Source organism: Vipera berus, assembly GCF_964194415.1.
Source record: "Vipera berus genome assembly, chromosome: 3".
Classification (NCBI taxonomy): domain Eukaryota; kingdom Metazoa; phylum Chordata; class Lepidosauria; order Squamata; family Viperidae; genus Vipera; species Vipera berus.
In genome coordinates, this window is record NC_138204.1 from 3501272 (window position 1) to 3517416 (window position 16145).

At 46.0% G+C, this 16145-nt stretch overlaps 1 protein-coding gene across 1 annotated transcript in view; it reads left to right on the plus strand.

The window, feature by feature from the left end:
* RSPO4 (R-spondin 4) overlaps positions 1 to 16145 on the plus strand; it is a gene marked incomplete at both ends in the record, with an annotated part of 40050 nt that overhangs the window by 162 nt on the left and 23743 nt on the right. The gene's annotated exons all lie outside the window — the stretch shown is intronic.

Here is a 16145-nt window from a genome sequence, read left to right on the forward strand (position 1 = left end):
ATTTGAATCGGGGTCCGCGGGGTGGTGGGGAGAGAGGCTGAAGCAAGCAGGTTGGGGTTGCCAGCTTAAGAGGCTTCGGAGCAGGATTTGAATGGGGGTCCTGGGGGGGAGGGGGAAAAGAAGGGGGAAGCTGAAGCGAGCAGGAACGGCTTTTGACAGCTTCGGAGAGCTTGGAGCGGGATTTGAATCGGGGTTCCCCCCCCCCGGGGAAAGAAGGGTGAGGCTCAACCAAAGAGGACCTCCGTGGGGTTCGCCTGGTCAGCTTCAAAGAGACCTGGGCGCAGGATTCGCATCTGGATCCCAGGGTGGGTGGGGCAAGGCCGAACTAAAAGTAAGGACCTCTTCTCTCCCCACCTTGCTCTGGCGTCTTTCGAACCCAGGTGGTCTTCTCAACGCTCTGCTGCTTTTTTGTGGGTGGGATTGGCACTCGGATGCCCGCTATTTCCCTCACCACCACCACCCGCCCCGCCCCGGTCATGTTCTCAAAAGTATGCTAAACCTGGTTAGGGTTGATCTTGGTTACCTTCAGTTGCTGGTTAGTGTATTGCTCGCAAGCCCTTAGGGGCAGTGCCTGGTTTTGTGAGTTGTGTAAGCTTGGCTGCTGTTCTGTAAGGAGTGTTTCTTAATCTTGGCAACTTAAAAAAAAATAAAATAAAAAAAAACCTTAATTTTTCTTTTTATCCTGCCTGTATTAATTTAATTTTTTTTTAAATTTTATTGAATTTATATACCGCCCTTTCCCGTAGGACTCAGGGCGGTTTACAGGGCATAAAAAACGTCAATACAAAAATTAAGAACAATTAAAAAAGATTAAACTAAATCCCTGAAAAAATATAAAACATAGAAAACCCCAGTTAAAACCCCAATTAAAACTCAGCCTGGGCCGGAAAGCTCGAAGAGCCAGGTCTTCAGGTCTCGGCGAAATGAGCGAAGGTCGGGGACAGTCCTCAGCTCCACTGGCAGCTGGTTCCAAAGGGCAGGCGCACCCACTGAGAAGGCCCTACCCCTGGGTGTTACCCGCCGGCAATCTTTAACCGGCGGCACCCTGAGAAGACCCTCCCTGTGGGAGCGCACAGGACGAAGGGAACTTGATGCCACCAGCAGGTGTTCCCTCAGATATCCCGGGCCCAAGCCATTTAGGGCTTTATAGGTCATCACCCGCACCTTGAATCTCACCCGGAGGGCAACTGGAAGCCAATGCAGCTCGCGGAGCAGAGGTGTTACACAGGAGTATCGGGAGACTCCCATCACAACTCGGGCGGCTGCATTTTGCACCAGCTGAAGCCTCCGAGTGGTCCTCAGGGGCAGCCCCATGTAGAGAGCGTTGCAGTAGTCTAAACGGGAGGTCACGAGCGCATGAGTGACTGTGCGTAGGGCATCTCGGTCCAGCTAGGGTTGCAACTGGCACACCAGGTGAATCTGGGCAAAAGCCCCCCTGGTCACGGCTCCTATATGGTCTTCAAAACTGAGCCGCGAATCCAGGAGGACACCCAAGTTGCGAGCCCTATCAACGGGGGGTAACACCTCACCCCCCATCGTTAATGATGGAATAGTCTGGTTAGCCCAAGATGCCGATACACACAGCCACTCAGTCTTGGCAGGATTGAGACGAAGTATTATTTTTACATATAACTCTGGCGAAGATATTCAACATACCTCTGTCCTCCTGTTTTCCCCACAAAAAACCAGCCCTTTGAAGTGGGCTGGGCTGAGAGAGTTGGCCAGAGTCCCCCAGCTGGCTTTCATGGTTAAGTTCAGAACTAGAACTCACCGTCTCCAGGTGATTGGCCCAACGTCACCCAGATGGCTTTCATGCCTAAGGCAAGACTAGAACTCACCGTCTCCTGGTGATTGGCCCAATGTCACCCAGCCGGCTTTCATGCCTAAGGTGGAACTAGAACTCACCATCTCCTGGTGATTGGCTCAAAGTCCCCCAGCAGGCTTTCATGCCTAAAGCAGGACTAGAACTCACCGTCTCCTGGTGATTGCCCCAAAGTGCCCAAGCAGGCTTTCATACCTAAAGCAGGAATAGAACTCACTGTCTCCTGGTGATTGGCCCAACGTCACCCAGCCGGCTTTCATGCCTAAAGTGGGACTAGAACTCACCATCTCCTGGTGATTGGCCCAAAGTCCCTCAGCTGGCTTTCATGCTAAAGGCGGGACTAGAACTCACTGTCTCCTGGTGATTGGCCCAAAGTCACCCAGCTGGCTTTCATGCTAAAGGTGGGACTAGAACTCACCGTCTCCTGGTGATAGAGCCAAAGTCCCCCAGCAGACTTTCATGGTTAAGTTCGGAACTAGAACTCACTGTGTCCAGGTGATTGGCCCAGAGTCACCCAGCAGGCTGTCATGCGTAAAGCAGGACTAGAACTCACCGTCTCCTGGTGACTGGCCCAAAGTCACCCAGCTGGCTTTCATGCCTAAAGCAGAACTTGAATTCACCATCTCCTGGTGATTGGCCCAAAGTCACCCAGCTGGCTTTCATGCCTAAGGCAGAACTAGAATTCACAGTCTCCTGCTTTCTATCCTGGTGCCTTAACCACTAGAGAAATCTGAGTGGACTTCAGCTCCCAGAATTCCCCAGCCAGTTATCCCATCTTATGCTGGTTTCAGAATTCTGGGAGTTGAAGTACGCAGAGCTTAAAGTTGACAAATTTGAAAAACAATATTTTAGCCTGAATTACTGTTGGGAGATTTTCAAGGCCCTGAGTTTATGGAAACAGTAAATTTGGTGCCTGGCTGTAGAGTAGACCCAGAAGAACTTGGTTGATAAAAGATCTCCTTTCTTCCATGCTTGAAATAGTACATCCATTTTTGATCACTCTGATATAAAAAAGATGTTGAGACTCCAGAAAGGGTACAGAGAAGAGCAACAAAGATGATCAGGGGGCTGGAGGCTCAAACATGAAGAACGATTGCAGGAACTGGGGATGTCTAGTTCAATGAAGAGAAGGACGAGGGGGGGGACATGATAGCAGTCTCCCAATATCTCAGGGGCCGCCCCAAAAAAGAGGGAGTCAAGCTATTCTCCAAAGCCCCTGAAGGCAGGAGAAGAAGCAACGGAGGGAAACTCATCAAGGAGAGTGTCTGTGGAGATTCTTAGACATCCATGGTTGTCCCAAAGATGCTTTTTCAAGAGGCCACTGGACTTTCTTTGTTTTTCCTTCAAGATGTTTTGCTTCTCATCCAAGAAGCTTCTTCCGTTCAGAAGAGAAGAAGCTTCTTGGATAAGAAGCGAAATGTCTTCAAGGAAAAACAAAGGAAGTCCAGTGGAACAACCCGCCTCCAGAAATCGTGGGCGCTCCCATCACTGGAGGTTTTTAAGAAGAGACTGGACAGCCACCTGTCTGAGACGGTATAGGTTCTCCCGCTTGAGCAGGGGGCTGGACTAGAAGACCTCCAAGGTCCCTTCCAGCTTCTCTTCTCTTCTCTTCTCTTCTCTTCTCTTCTCTTCTCTTCTCTTCTCTTCTCTTCTCTTCTCTTCTCTTCTCTTCTCTTCTCTTCTCTTCTCTTCTCTTCTCTTCTCTTCCCGTCCCATCTAGTCCATTCCAGTCCATTCCATTCCAGTCCAGTCCAGTCCAGTCCAGTCCAGTCCAGTCCAGTCCAGTCTAGTCTAGTCTAGTCTAGTCTAGTCTAGTCTAGTCTAGTCTAGTTCTCCTCTCCTCTCCTCTCCTCTCCTCTCCTCTCCTCTCTTCTTTTTTCCCTTCCCTTCCCTTCCCTTCCCTTCCATTCCATTCCATTCCATTCCATTCCATTCCATTCCATTCCATTCCATTCCATTCCATTCTATTCTATTCTATTCTATTCTATTCTATTCTATTCTATTCTATTCTATTCTATTCTATTCTATTCTATTCTATTCTATTATATTCCATTCCATTCCATTCCATTCCATTCCATTCCATTCCATTCTATTGAAAAAGCACCTTTGGGATAATCAAGAAGAGAAGCAACCCAGAATTAAGGAGAAATTCCCTGACAGTGAGAACAATTGACCAGTGGAACAACCTGCCTCCAGAAGCTGTGGAGTTTTTTTTAAAGAAGAGACTGGACAACCATTTGTGTGAAACAGTATATAGGGTCTGTTACTTGAGCAGGGGGTTGCACTAGAAGACCTCAAAAGTCCCTTCTGATTCTATTATTCCTGGTATTCTCGGCTCAGGTTAATTGACAAAAAGCAGTAAGAATATGCTGGTCCAATTCCTGTGCCTCAAATGAATGCTTTCAGCTTTGCAATCAAAATCGGATTCATCCTTGGAAAATTAGGTGGTGGTGGTGGGGAAACAGTGTGTTCTGCCCACCATCCTTTTCATTAAAGAGTCTTTTTGTTAATTTAATTACCCTTGGCTAATGAAGGGATGGGTGTTTCCGTCATTCCTCTATGGACTGACGTGTCACTGGCTCCATCGCAAGATAGAGGAGGCGGGAAAAGATATTGAAAAGCGATCTCAAAACGAGACGCCAGGAAAAATTTTGTTCTCGGTGCTTGTAACTTTAAGAGGGTCCATTTTGATGTTCTGGACGCTGAGTGGAATGTATTGGCGGTCAACTGGGGGGAAAAAAGAAAGAAGATGAGCAATATTTCTTTGCCCATCCCTCTCGTAGCTTATGGAACTCAGAGCCACAAGACAATCTGACTTATTCAGCAAGAACCAGTAGGGTGCAAAGACTACACCTGGCATCCTGCATGCAGTTTTGGTCACCCCATTATAAAAAGGATGTTGAGACTCTAGAAAGAGTGCAGAGAAGAGCAAGAAGGATGATCAGGGGACTGGAGGTTGAAATATATGAAGAACGGTTGCAGGAACTGGGTATGTCCAATTTAATGAAGAGAAGGATGATGGGGGGGACATGATTTTTTATTTTATTAATTTTATTTTAATTCCATTTATATCCTGCCCTTCTCCGAAGACTCAGGGCGGCTTACAAGCTTAGCAGTAGCCTTCATTCTATGTACATGCCTGCTTATTAGGGCTTTCACACACACCCCAAGCGGCATTATTACAAAGTCAGCTTAATTGCCCCCAACAATCGGGGTCCTCAGATAGCCGTCTTCCAATATCTCAGGGGCTGCCCCAAAGAAGAGGGAGTCAAGCTCTTCTCCAAAGCACCCGAAGGCTGGAGAAGAAGCAACGGATGGAAACTCATCAAGGAGAGAAGCAACCTAGAATATAAGGAGGAATTTCCTGAGGTGAGAACAATTAACCAGTGGAACAACCTGTCTCCAGAAGTTGTGGGTGCTTCATCCCTGGAGGCTTTTAAGAAGAGATTGAACAGCCATGATTTTCTTATGATTTATCACTGTTTGAATCTTATGGTTAATGATTGTAACTATGATTTATGATCTATGACCTATCACTTTGGTGTTTGTATGTACACTGTGAGCTTATGCACTGGAGACAAATTCCTTGTATGTTCAATCACACTTGGCCAATAAAGCGTATTCTATTCTATTCTATTCTATTCTATTCTATTCTATTCTATTCTATTCTATTCTATTCTATTCTATTCTATTCTATTCTATTCTATTCTATTCTATCCTATTCTATTCTATTCTACAATTCTATATTTCTATTCTATTCTATTCTATTCTATTCTATTCTATTCTATTCTATTCTATTCTATTCTATTCTATTCTATTCTATTCTATTCTATTCTATTTGTCAAGTTTCTGACGTTTTATTGCTTGACACTATTCTATTCTATTCTATTCTATTCTATTCTATTCTATTCTATTCTATTCTATTCTATTCTATTCTATTCTATTCTATTCTATTCTATTCTATTGATAAGATATAAGATAAGATGAGATAAGATAACCTTTATTGTCACTTTTCTGTGTGCACAATGGCACACATTAAAATCAAATTCCATGGTGAAAATTGTGCTTATCACATTGTGTGCTGTCCTGGCCTTGGTCTGCAGCTGCTGTCTCCGCATCCTTTCATTTTAGGTTGATGTTTTTAAGATCTTCCTGAAATGTTCGGCACCCAAATTTTCTTTTGCCCTTCCTCTTGTTCTTCCACCATCTGGAGAAATTTGTAAGATCCACGTCCTCTAACAACATTGTCTCAGAAGCATTTTTCCTACCTCGCATCGGGACCGTGTCACACGAGGAAATTCAACAAAGAGGTAATTGTCAAAGACTCTCTGAGTTAGCGACAGAACGAAAAATATGCTTTGCTCTTCGTGGGAGCAACATCCATCCAAGGCGGCAATCAATTGGATAACCCACCAGATGGTTGGAGAAAAAAGAGGAAGGACAAAGAAAACTCTGCAAATGGCAAAAAATGGCAAAGAGAGGCAGTTTGGTCTAGTGGTTAAGGCACCAGGCAAGAAACCAGGAGACAGTAAGTTCTAGTCCCACTTTAGGCATGGCAGTCAGCTGGGTGACGGGCCAATCACCAGGAGACGGTGAGCTCTAGTCCCACCTTAGGCATGGAAGCCAGCTGGATGTCTTTGGGCCAATCACCAGGAGACGGTGAGTTCTAGTCCCGCCTTAGGCACGAAAGCCAGCTGGGTGACTTTGGGGCCAATCACTGGGAGTTCTAGTTCTATCTTAGGCATGAAGGCCAGCTGGGTGACTTTTGGGGCCAATCACTGGGAAATGGTGAGTTCTAGTTCTATATTAGGCATGAAGGCCAGCTGGGTGACTTTTTGGGCCAATCACTGGGAGATTGTGAGTTCTAGTTCTATCTTAGGCATGAAGGCCAGCTGGGTGACTTTTTGGGCCAATCACTGGGAGATGGTGAGTTCTAGTTCTATCTTAGGCATGAAGGCCAGCTGGGTGACTTTTTGGGCCAATCACTGGGAGATGGTGAGTTCTAGTTCTATCTTAGGCATGAAGGCCAGCTGGGTGACTTTTTGGGCCAATCACTGGGAGATGGTGAGTTCTAGTTCTATCTTAGGCACAAAGGCCAGCTGGGTGACTTTTTGGGCCAATCACTGGGAGATGGTGAGTTCTAGTTCTATCTTAGGCACGAAGGCCAGCTGGGTGACTTTTTGGGCCAATCACTGGGAGATGGTGAGTTCTAGTTCTATCTTAGGCATGAAGGCCAGCTGGGTGACTTTGGGTGAATCAGCAGGAGACGGTGAGTTCTAGTCTTGCCTTATGTCCAATAAATGTGAGAAGAAAAACATTTTTGATGGATCAGTTTTAATTCCAAATCTATAGGAGAGAATCTTTGAAGCTCGGGGCTGATCTGTGGGGGTCCTTGGTACTCTATGAGTTTGGTGGCCCAACTAGGTAACACCATCAGTGCTAGAAGAGAGTGGGATTGCAGAGTGGAGGAGGGGGAGAGGAAGAAGAGGAGGAGGAAGGAAGAGGAAGAGGAGGAGAAGCGGAAGGAGGACAACAACAACGTTGTGGTCTTTGGTATTCTCTGAGCTTGGTTGTTTTTTTGCAGACATTTCATTACCCAACTAGGCAACATCATCAGTATTAGAAGGGAGTGGGGTTTGTGTCCTTGTTATAGAGCCTTGGTGGAGCAGTGGGCTAATGCCTCCTTAAGTAACACCAGCTGCCTGCAATTAGTGCAGGTTCAAGTCCCACCAGGCTCAAGGTTGACTCAGCCTTCCATCCTTCCCAGGTAGGTAAAATGAGGACCCAGATTGTTGGGGGCAATTAAGCTGACTTTGTAATAATGCCGCTTGGGGGTGTGTGTGAAAGCCCTAACAAGCAGGCATATACATAGAATGAAGGCTACTGCTAAGCTTGTAAGCCGCCCTGAGTCTTCGGAGAAGGGCGGGATATAAATGGAATTAAAATAAAATAAATAAATAAAAATAAATATATACAAATGGCTCGCCTTGTCAGTGTTGGTGGGAGTATTGTTGGTGATCCCTTGATTAAGCTGTTGTATACACAATTTCAAATCTGCTGATACCAACGTAGCGCTCTTAATCCGTTCTGACAGTTATCAGATATTGTTGCTAGCAGAAGGAAACGTTTGTGAACGTCCGGCCAGAATTCATGGGGAATTAGATGTCTCTGAAGGTGATGGGCGAGGAGATTGCCCACATGGAGACAGCTGCTTCTTGTCTGTAGACTGCAGGAATTGAGGGTTTTATGGTTAAAACTTGTGAGTTGAGTGGCTGGGAGTCACAGCCATAACGAAGCCTTGACAGACGTGATGTTCACCAAACTTCACCTCTTAATCTCTTTTGGAAATTGCTTTTTAATGCTTTTAATAATAACAATAATAAAGTTGATAGGGACCTTGGAGGTCATCTAGTCCAACCCCCTGCTCAGGCAGGAAACCCTATACCATTTCAGACATATGGCTGTCCAATCTCTTCTTGAACACTTCCAGTGTTGGAGCATCCACAGCTTCTGGAGGCAGGTTGTTCCACTGATTAATTGTTCTAACGGTCAGGAAGTTTCTCCTTAGTTCCAGGTTGCTTCTCTCTTGGTTAGTTTCCATCCGTTGCTTCTCGTCCTGCCTTCGGGCGCTTTGGAGAATAGCTTGACTCCCTCTTCTTTGGGGCAGTCCCTTGGAAGACTGCTATCATGTCTCCCCCTGGTCTTCTCTTCATTAAACTAGACATACCCAATTCCAGCAACCGTTCTTAGTATGTTTTAGCTTCCAGTCCCCCAATCATCTTTGTTGCTCTTCTCTTCTAGTCCCGCCTTAGGCACAAAAGCCAGCTGGGTGACTTTGGGCCAATCACCAGGAGACGGTGAGTTTTAGTCCCACCTTAGGCACGGAAGCCAGCTGGGAGACTTTGGGCCAATCACCAGGAGGTGGTGAGTTCTAGTCCCGCCTTAGGTATGAAAGCCAGCTGGGTGACTTTGGGCCAATCACCAGGAGATGGGGAGTTCTAGTCCCCCCCCCTTAGCCAGGAAAGGTGACTGGGTGACTTTGGGCTAGTCCACAGGTCTGCAACCCGCGGCTCCGGAGCCGCATGCAGCTCTTTCAGCCGTCTCCTGCAGCTCCCAGTCCTCTGCCATGTGCAGTCCAAAAAAAAAAAAGGAGGGACTAAAAAAGTTCAACCAATCAATTCAAATATGCAGGGTAGGTGCATATCTCGCCTTGGCTCCACTCTTCAGTCAAACCCTGTTCTGCGCATGCGCGCGCATGCACACACAGTTTTTGCGGCTCCCAGTTTTTCCTTTTGTGAGGGAACCGGTTCCGAGTGGCTCTTTCACTGTTTCAGGTTGCTGACCCCTGGGCTAGTCCCTCTCTCTCTCAACCGAACCCACCTTGCAGGGTTGTTGGTTTGTGGTAAACTGGAGGGGGAAGGAATACTAGGTATGCTTGCTGCCTTAAGTTACTTATAAAACAATAAAGGCGGGATTAAAAATAAAGAAAATTTGAACCCTCGAGGTACTCCATTTCAATTTGCAAGTGAATGGAAGGGTTGCTGTTTTGAGTACGGGTGGCCCTTATGACCTCAGCGGAGCTCAAAGTTTCTGCTGCTAAGCGGGACGGTTATTAAGTGAATTGTGCCTCGTTTTATGACCTCTCTGGCCACAGCTGTGATGTCGATCACGGCAATGACTAAGTTAGTAACAATTCGGTTAGGTGAATTTTACCCCATTTTACAACGAACCCGTTGTCACGCATCTGAATTTTGATGTCGCGAGCCCGGGGAATGCTGCAAAATGGTATAGGGTTTCCTGCCTGAGCAGGGGGTTGGACTAGATGACCTCCAAGGCCCCTTCCAACTTATTATTATTATTATTAAAAACGGCCGTAAGTTAGGGGGGAAAAACGGTCATAAGTGTCTTTTTTCACCGCGGGCGCAACTTGGAACGATCACTAAACAAACTCGTAAGTTGAGGACCTCCTTAATGGGCTATTTTGGGGGATCCCACTCCCTCGTCCTCTTCCCTTAATTCAAATTCTTTGTCCTTACGGTCTTGAAAGACTTGGGTTGACTGTGCAAAGGTTCCGTCTTCCGTGCTAGGCCTGAGAAGGATGCAAACAAGCCCACAACAGTTAGCACTGCCAGGAGTTGTTTCCTTGTTTTATCTACAAGCGAATTAAAAACAGAATTTCACATGGGACTCATTTACGGTCGTATATTCTGTAGCCGTCCCCCTCTTTCGGCGAGAAACATATTCGGAGAAACAGCAAAAGCCTCCTGCAACTTTAATTAAAAGCTTCCTGCTGGCTCAACATCCTGCAATTAGATGCGGCAGCTGAGACTTGAAAACAAAGGAAGACTGAACTGTCGCTTATTCGAAAGCTGTGGTTTAAAGCCCTGTTTTTCAAACTGGGCAACCTTGAGATGGGTGGACTTCAACTCCCAGAATTCCCCAGCCAGTGGGGGAGGGAGGGAGGGGGGATAGCCAAAGAAGAAAACATGTGCAGTAGTGTTGCCGTACAGGGTTTAATCTTTGCACACTTCTGGGCAGTGTTGGGAGATGGGAAGGAAAGGGTGGGACTTGAATCATGCCATTGCAATATATGCTTCATCGTTTTATTTTTGAGTGGTTTTTTTAATTTTATTTTTGACCTGCCTTTATTTATAGTTTCTTATTGTTCTTATTCTTAAAGGCACTGAGAATGGTTTTCATGCCTAAGGCGGGACTAGAACTCATAGTCTCCTGGTGATTGGCCCAAACTAAGGAGAAACTTCGTGACAGTGAGGACAATTAACCAGTGGAACAACCTGCCTCCAGAAGCTGTGAATGCTCCAACACTGGAAGTTTTTAAGAAGAGACTGGACAGCCATTTGTCTGAAACGGTATAGGGTTTCCTGCCTGAGGAGGGGGTTGGACTAGATGACCTCTAAGGTCCCTTCCAACTTTACTATTATGATCATGATTAAGTCACCCAGCTGGCTTTTGTGCCTAAGGTGGAACTAGAACTCACCGTCTCCTGGTGATTGGCCCAAAGTCACCCAGCTGGCTTTCATGCCTAAGGCGGAACTAGAACTCACAGTCTCCTGGTGATTGGCCCAAAGTCACAGTGTCCCATGCAAGCAGGAGGTGACCAAGAGTTTTAAAAGGGAAGATGGATGCCTTAAGCATCTGCAAAATTAAGCCATCCAAGGCTGTCCTATTGAAGCCCTCTATAACAGAGGTCCCCCAACCTTTTGGGCACAAGAGACCGGTTTCGTGGAGAGAAATTTTTCCACGGATGGGAAAGTGCGTGGTTTTGTGTGCTGCCCACGGACTGGGCTTTGCTCGTTTGTGTGGACCAGTTGCTGGAATGCCACAGCCCGGTACCGGTCCATGGACCGGGGCTTGGGGACCCCTGCTCTATAATGCCAATATCATCCCTAGGTTTAACGAGAAATATTCAGAGACTCCAGGAGTCACAACATTGAAATGGTGCTTTGCCAGAGGTGACTGTTTTCCTGCCATGTGCCTTCTATCTTGCACGTTCATACGTAGGCATAAAGAGACATAATTTAACATGTGGACTAGAATGTTTGTTAGCTCAGAGTGGAATAACAGAATAACAGAGTTAGAAGGGACCTTGGAGGTCATCTAGTCCAACCCCCTGCTCAGGCAGGAAACCCTATACCATTTCAGACAAATGGCTGTCCAGTCTCTTCTTAAAAACTTCCAGTGTTGGAGCATTCACCACTTCTGGAGGCAGGTTGTTCCACTGGTTAGTTGTTCTAATTGTCAGGAAATTTCTCCTTAGTTCTAGGTTGCTTCTCTCCTTGAATAGTTTCCATCCGTTGCTTCTTGTCCTGCCTTTGGGCGCTTTGGAGAATAGCTTGACTCCCTCTTCTTTGGGGCAGCCCCTGAGATACTGGAACGCTGCTATCATGTCCCCCCTCGTCCTTCTCTTCATTAAACTAGACACCCCCAATTCCAGCAACCATTTCTTGCATGTTTTAGCCTCCAGTCCCCTGATCATCTTTGCTGCTCTTCTCTGCACTCTTTCTAGAGTCTCAACATCTTTTTCATATCGTGGTGACCAAAACTGGATGCCACATTCCAAGTGTGGCCTTACTAAGGCCTTGTAAAGTGGTATTAACACTTCCCATGATTTTGATTCTATCCCTCTGTTAATGCAATCTCAACTGCATTAACAGAAGGGGTTAATTAATTAACCTTAACTGTATTAAAAGAGGGATTAATTAATTAGGATTAATTGATTAACAGAGAGATTCATGTATTAATTAATTAACTGCAATTAACAACCATGCTCTCTTAGCTTGGTTCTTTTCCTGCAGATGTTTCTTTTTTTAAAATACAATTTTTTTATTGGTTTTCTAGTTTTACATTTAAATATTTGAAAAGCAACGTGGTGGCTGAGTTGGTCAATAATTCAATAACATACAAATATCTTTAGTACTGATCTCAAACTATTACATTAAATCTTTCCTCTCTTTTCCCCTTAGTACTTACTGTCTCATCTTTAAATTAATGCAATTCTTAATAATTTTTAATTTATACATATCCTAGTTGTTTTAACATTAAATCTTTTTAGACAATCAATGTCCCGGATTAATTTTCCCCGATTTTTAGTTTCCCAGTAATGTTTATACTTAATGTTTGATATTTATAATTTCCAAGTTTTAAATAACCCCAATTCCCTTTATCACAATTCATCACCAGATCTAATGTTTGGAATACACGCCTTATCTATTTTCTTGCAGCTGTTTCCACTAGCAGGCTAAGTAACATCAACAGGGCTAGGAGGGCTTGCTCAAAGCCCACTTAACAGCTGCCTCGCTTAGCGACGGAATTTGGGGGGGGGGTCCGTCGTTGTTGTGAAGCCCAGGACTCTCCATAATCAGAAATCCCTTCTTTAAATACAGTTAGCCCTAACTTCCCATGGCAACTGGTACCTGAACTCGTTGCCGAGTGCCCGAATTTGGATCACGGGAATGTGAGGATGTTACTAGAGTCATAAGTCTTAGGATGTTGGTTGGTTGCTTTTTTTCACTGATGTAACTTTCAACAGTCACTAAATGAATATCTAACAGTAACACTAACACTATCGTCTAAACACCCTGCCTTTTATTTATTTATTTTATTTTAATTCCATTTATATCCCGCCCTTCTCCAAAGACTCAGGGCAGCTTACAAGCTTAGCCCCACGTGGTCTGGGTCAAGCTCAAAGCTATCCTGATCAAGGGGGTCAGGTCAATCAAATTCTGGAACTTGCAAGTTCTGGACCAGCCTTTCTCAACCTTGAAAACAGAAGAACAGAGCTGGAAGGGACCTTGGAGGTCATCTAGTCCAACCCCCAGCTCAAGCAGGAGGTCCTATACCATTTCCGACAAGCGGCTGTCCAGTCTCTTCTTAAAAACCTCCAGCGATGGAGCACCCACAATGTCTGGAGGCAAGCTGTTCCGCTGGTTAATTCTTCAGCAAAGCAGTCGTTAAGTGAGTCGCATCGAACTTTGCGACTTTTTTTTTTTGCTTTGAGCGTTAAGCGAGTCACAGGGCTGTTAAGTGAATCTGGCGGTGAGGGTTGCAAACCACGTGACTCCGAGGCAGTGAAACCAGCGTAGATACATCAAAGTACAAGTCTCTGAATTTTGATCATGTGACCCTGGGGACGCTGGGATGGTCGTAAGTGCGAGGACCGGTCGTAAGTCCCTTTTTGCAGCCAGGTTGTTCCTTGGAACTGTTGTTCAACGAAGGATTTAACTGTACTCCTGTTGTGATTGGGTAATGGGCTGTGTGTTTGATACAATTCTGGGTAATTGAGCCAGGTTTGGGGAGAACCGAGTTGAAGCTCGTCTCGAGTTGAAGTCCGATGGTTGTATGAATCCAGGTGGTCCTTGACTTACGACGTTTCATTTAGTCACTGCTCAACATGACGACAGCACTGAAAAAGGTGACTTCTGATCGTTTTTCACACAGCGTCCCTACGGTCACGTGATCAAAACTCAGACGCTGGACAGTTCGTTCATACCTATGACTGTTGCCGTGTCCCAAGGTCACGTGATCCCCTTTTGCGACCTTCTGACAAGCGAAATCAAGGGGGGAAGCCGGATTTGCTTAGCGACCATATTGCTGACTTATCAACGGTGATGACTCACTTAACCAACTGGGACAAGGAAGGTCGTAAAAATAGGGCATAACTCACTTAACAAAAATGTCTGGCGCAGGGGTAGGCAACCTTGGCTCTTTTATGACACATGGACTTCAACTCCCAGAATTCCTGAGCCAGCATGGGGGAACTATGGCCCCCTCATGACTCGTGGACTTCAACTCCCAGAATTCCTGAGCCAGCATGGGGGAACTATGCCCCCCTCATGACTTGTGGACTTCAACTCCCAGAATTCCTGAGCCAGCATGGGGGAACTATGGCCCCTTCATGGCTTGTGGACTTCAACTCCCAGAATTCCTCAGCCAGCATGGCTCAGCTTGGAAACCTCTCCCTTTCCCCTCAGCACGGCTGGCTCAGGAATTCTGGGAATTGAAGTCCACCAGTCATAAAAAGGGCCAAGTTTGCCTACCCCTGCTATATGCTTGTGGGTTTGCCTAGAAACCTTTTGCAATATCCTGGCACACCGTCATTTGTTGTTAGCGCCGAGTTCTCCGCCCTCCCTCTCAAGCGCTGCACATGATGCATGACAGGTGGTCCTCGAGTTACGACCACAATCCAGCCCATTTCCATTGTTAAGCGAGACATTGGTTAAGTGAGTTTTGCCCCATTCTATGACATTTCTTGTCACCATTGTTAAGTGAATCACTGTGTTTGTTAAGTTAGTGACATGGTTGTTAAGTGAATCCGGCTCTCCCTATTGACTTTGCTTGTCAGGAGGTTGCAAAAGGGGATCACGTGACGACTCCCCCTCAGGACACTGAGACTGTCATAAATACAAGTCAATTACCAAGTGTCTGAATTTTGATCACGTGACCGTTGGGGAGGCTGCAACGGTCGTAAGTATGAAAAATGGTTGTAAGTCATTTTTTCCAATGCCATTGTAACTTCGAACGGTCGCTAAACGGACTGTCGTGAATCAAGGACTGCTTGTACGGACATGTCTGTCTAAAACAGTGGTCTTCCAACTCGGCCCTTTTATGACTTGTGGACTTCAACTCCCAGAATTCCTCATGGCTGAGGAATTCTGGGAGTTGAAGTCCACAAGTCATAAAAGGGCCGAGTTGGAAGACCCCTGGTCAAAACGTTTGTCTCCATTGTATTTTGTGCCAGGAAAATCCCCCGCAGTGCTTTCCTTGGAATCTGGGATCTTTGCCCCTTCAGAGTGGCCCAATTTTCCTGCAGTTTTTGTTTCCTTCTGAGAAAAAGAAGAAAGTATTTTATAGAGACGATTGGAAGGAAATACTTTGGAGCTGGTCCAAGCACAACCCATCTCTGTTCCTCATTAAAGCAGCCTGGATTTTTCTGGCTTCTGTGCTAGCCAAAAGAAAAGATCCCTAATGCAAGGGTCCTCAACCTTGGCCACTTTAAGACTTGTAGACTTCAACTCCCAGAATTCCTCAGCCAGCAAAGCTGGCTGCCTTGGCCACTTTAAGTCTTGTGGACTTTAACTCCCAGAATTCCTCAGCCAGCAAAGCTGGCTGCCTTGGCCACTTTAAGACTTGTGGACTTCAACTCCCAGAATTCCTCAGCCAGCAAAGCTGGCTGCCTTGGCCACTTTAAGACTTGTGGACTTTAACTCCCAGAATTCCTCAGCCAGCAAAGCTGGCTGCCTTGGCCACTTTAAGACTTGTGGACTTCAACTCCCAGAATTCCTCAGCCAGCAAAGCTGGCTGCCTTGGCCACTTTAAGACTTGTGGACTTCAACTCCCAGAATTCCTCAGCCAGCAAAGCTGGCTGCCTTGGCCACTTTAAGACTTGTGGACTTCAACTCCCAGAATTCCTCAGCCAGCAAAGCTGGCTGCCTTGGCCACTTTAAGACTTGTGGACTTCAACTCCCAGAATTCCTCAGCCAGCTTTGCTGGGAGTTGAAGTCCACAAGTCTTAAAGTGGCCAAGGTTGAGGACCCGTGCCCTAATGCATTTAGGAATCCATTCATTATAGCAAAGACCCTTCTTAAAGCAACAAGATCCCCTTTTCTTTTTTTCCGGGATCTACTCTGCACTACGTACAGGTCGTCCTCAACTGACGAGCAGAATTGAGCCCCCCAAATTTTTGTTGCTAAGTGAGACATTTCTTGAGTGAATTGTGTCCCCCATTTTACCAGCTTGCTGGACAGAGTTGTTAAGTGAGACGCCTAACAGTTGATCAGTTAGCAACACGGTTGTTAAGGAACTC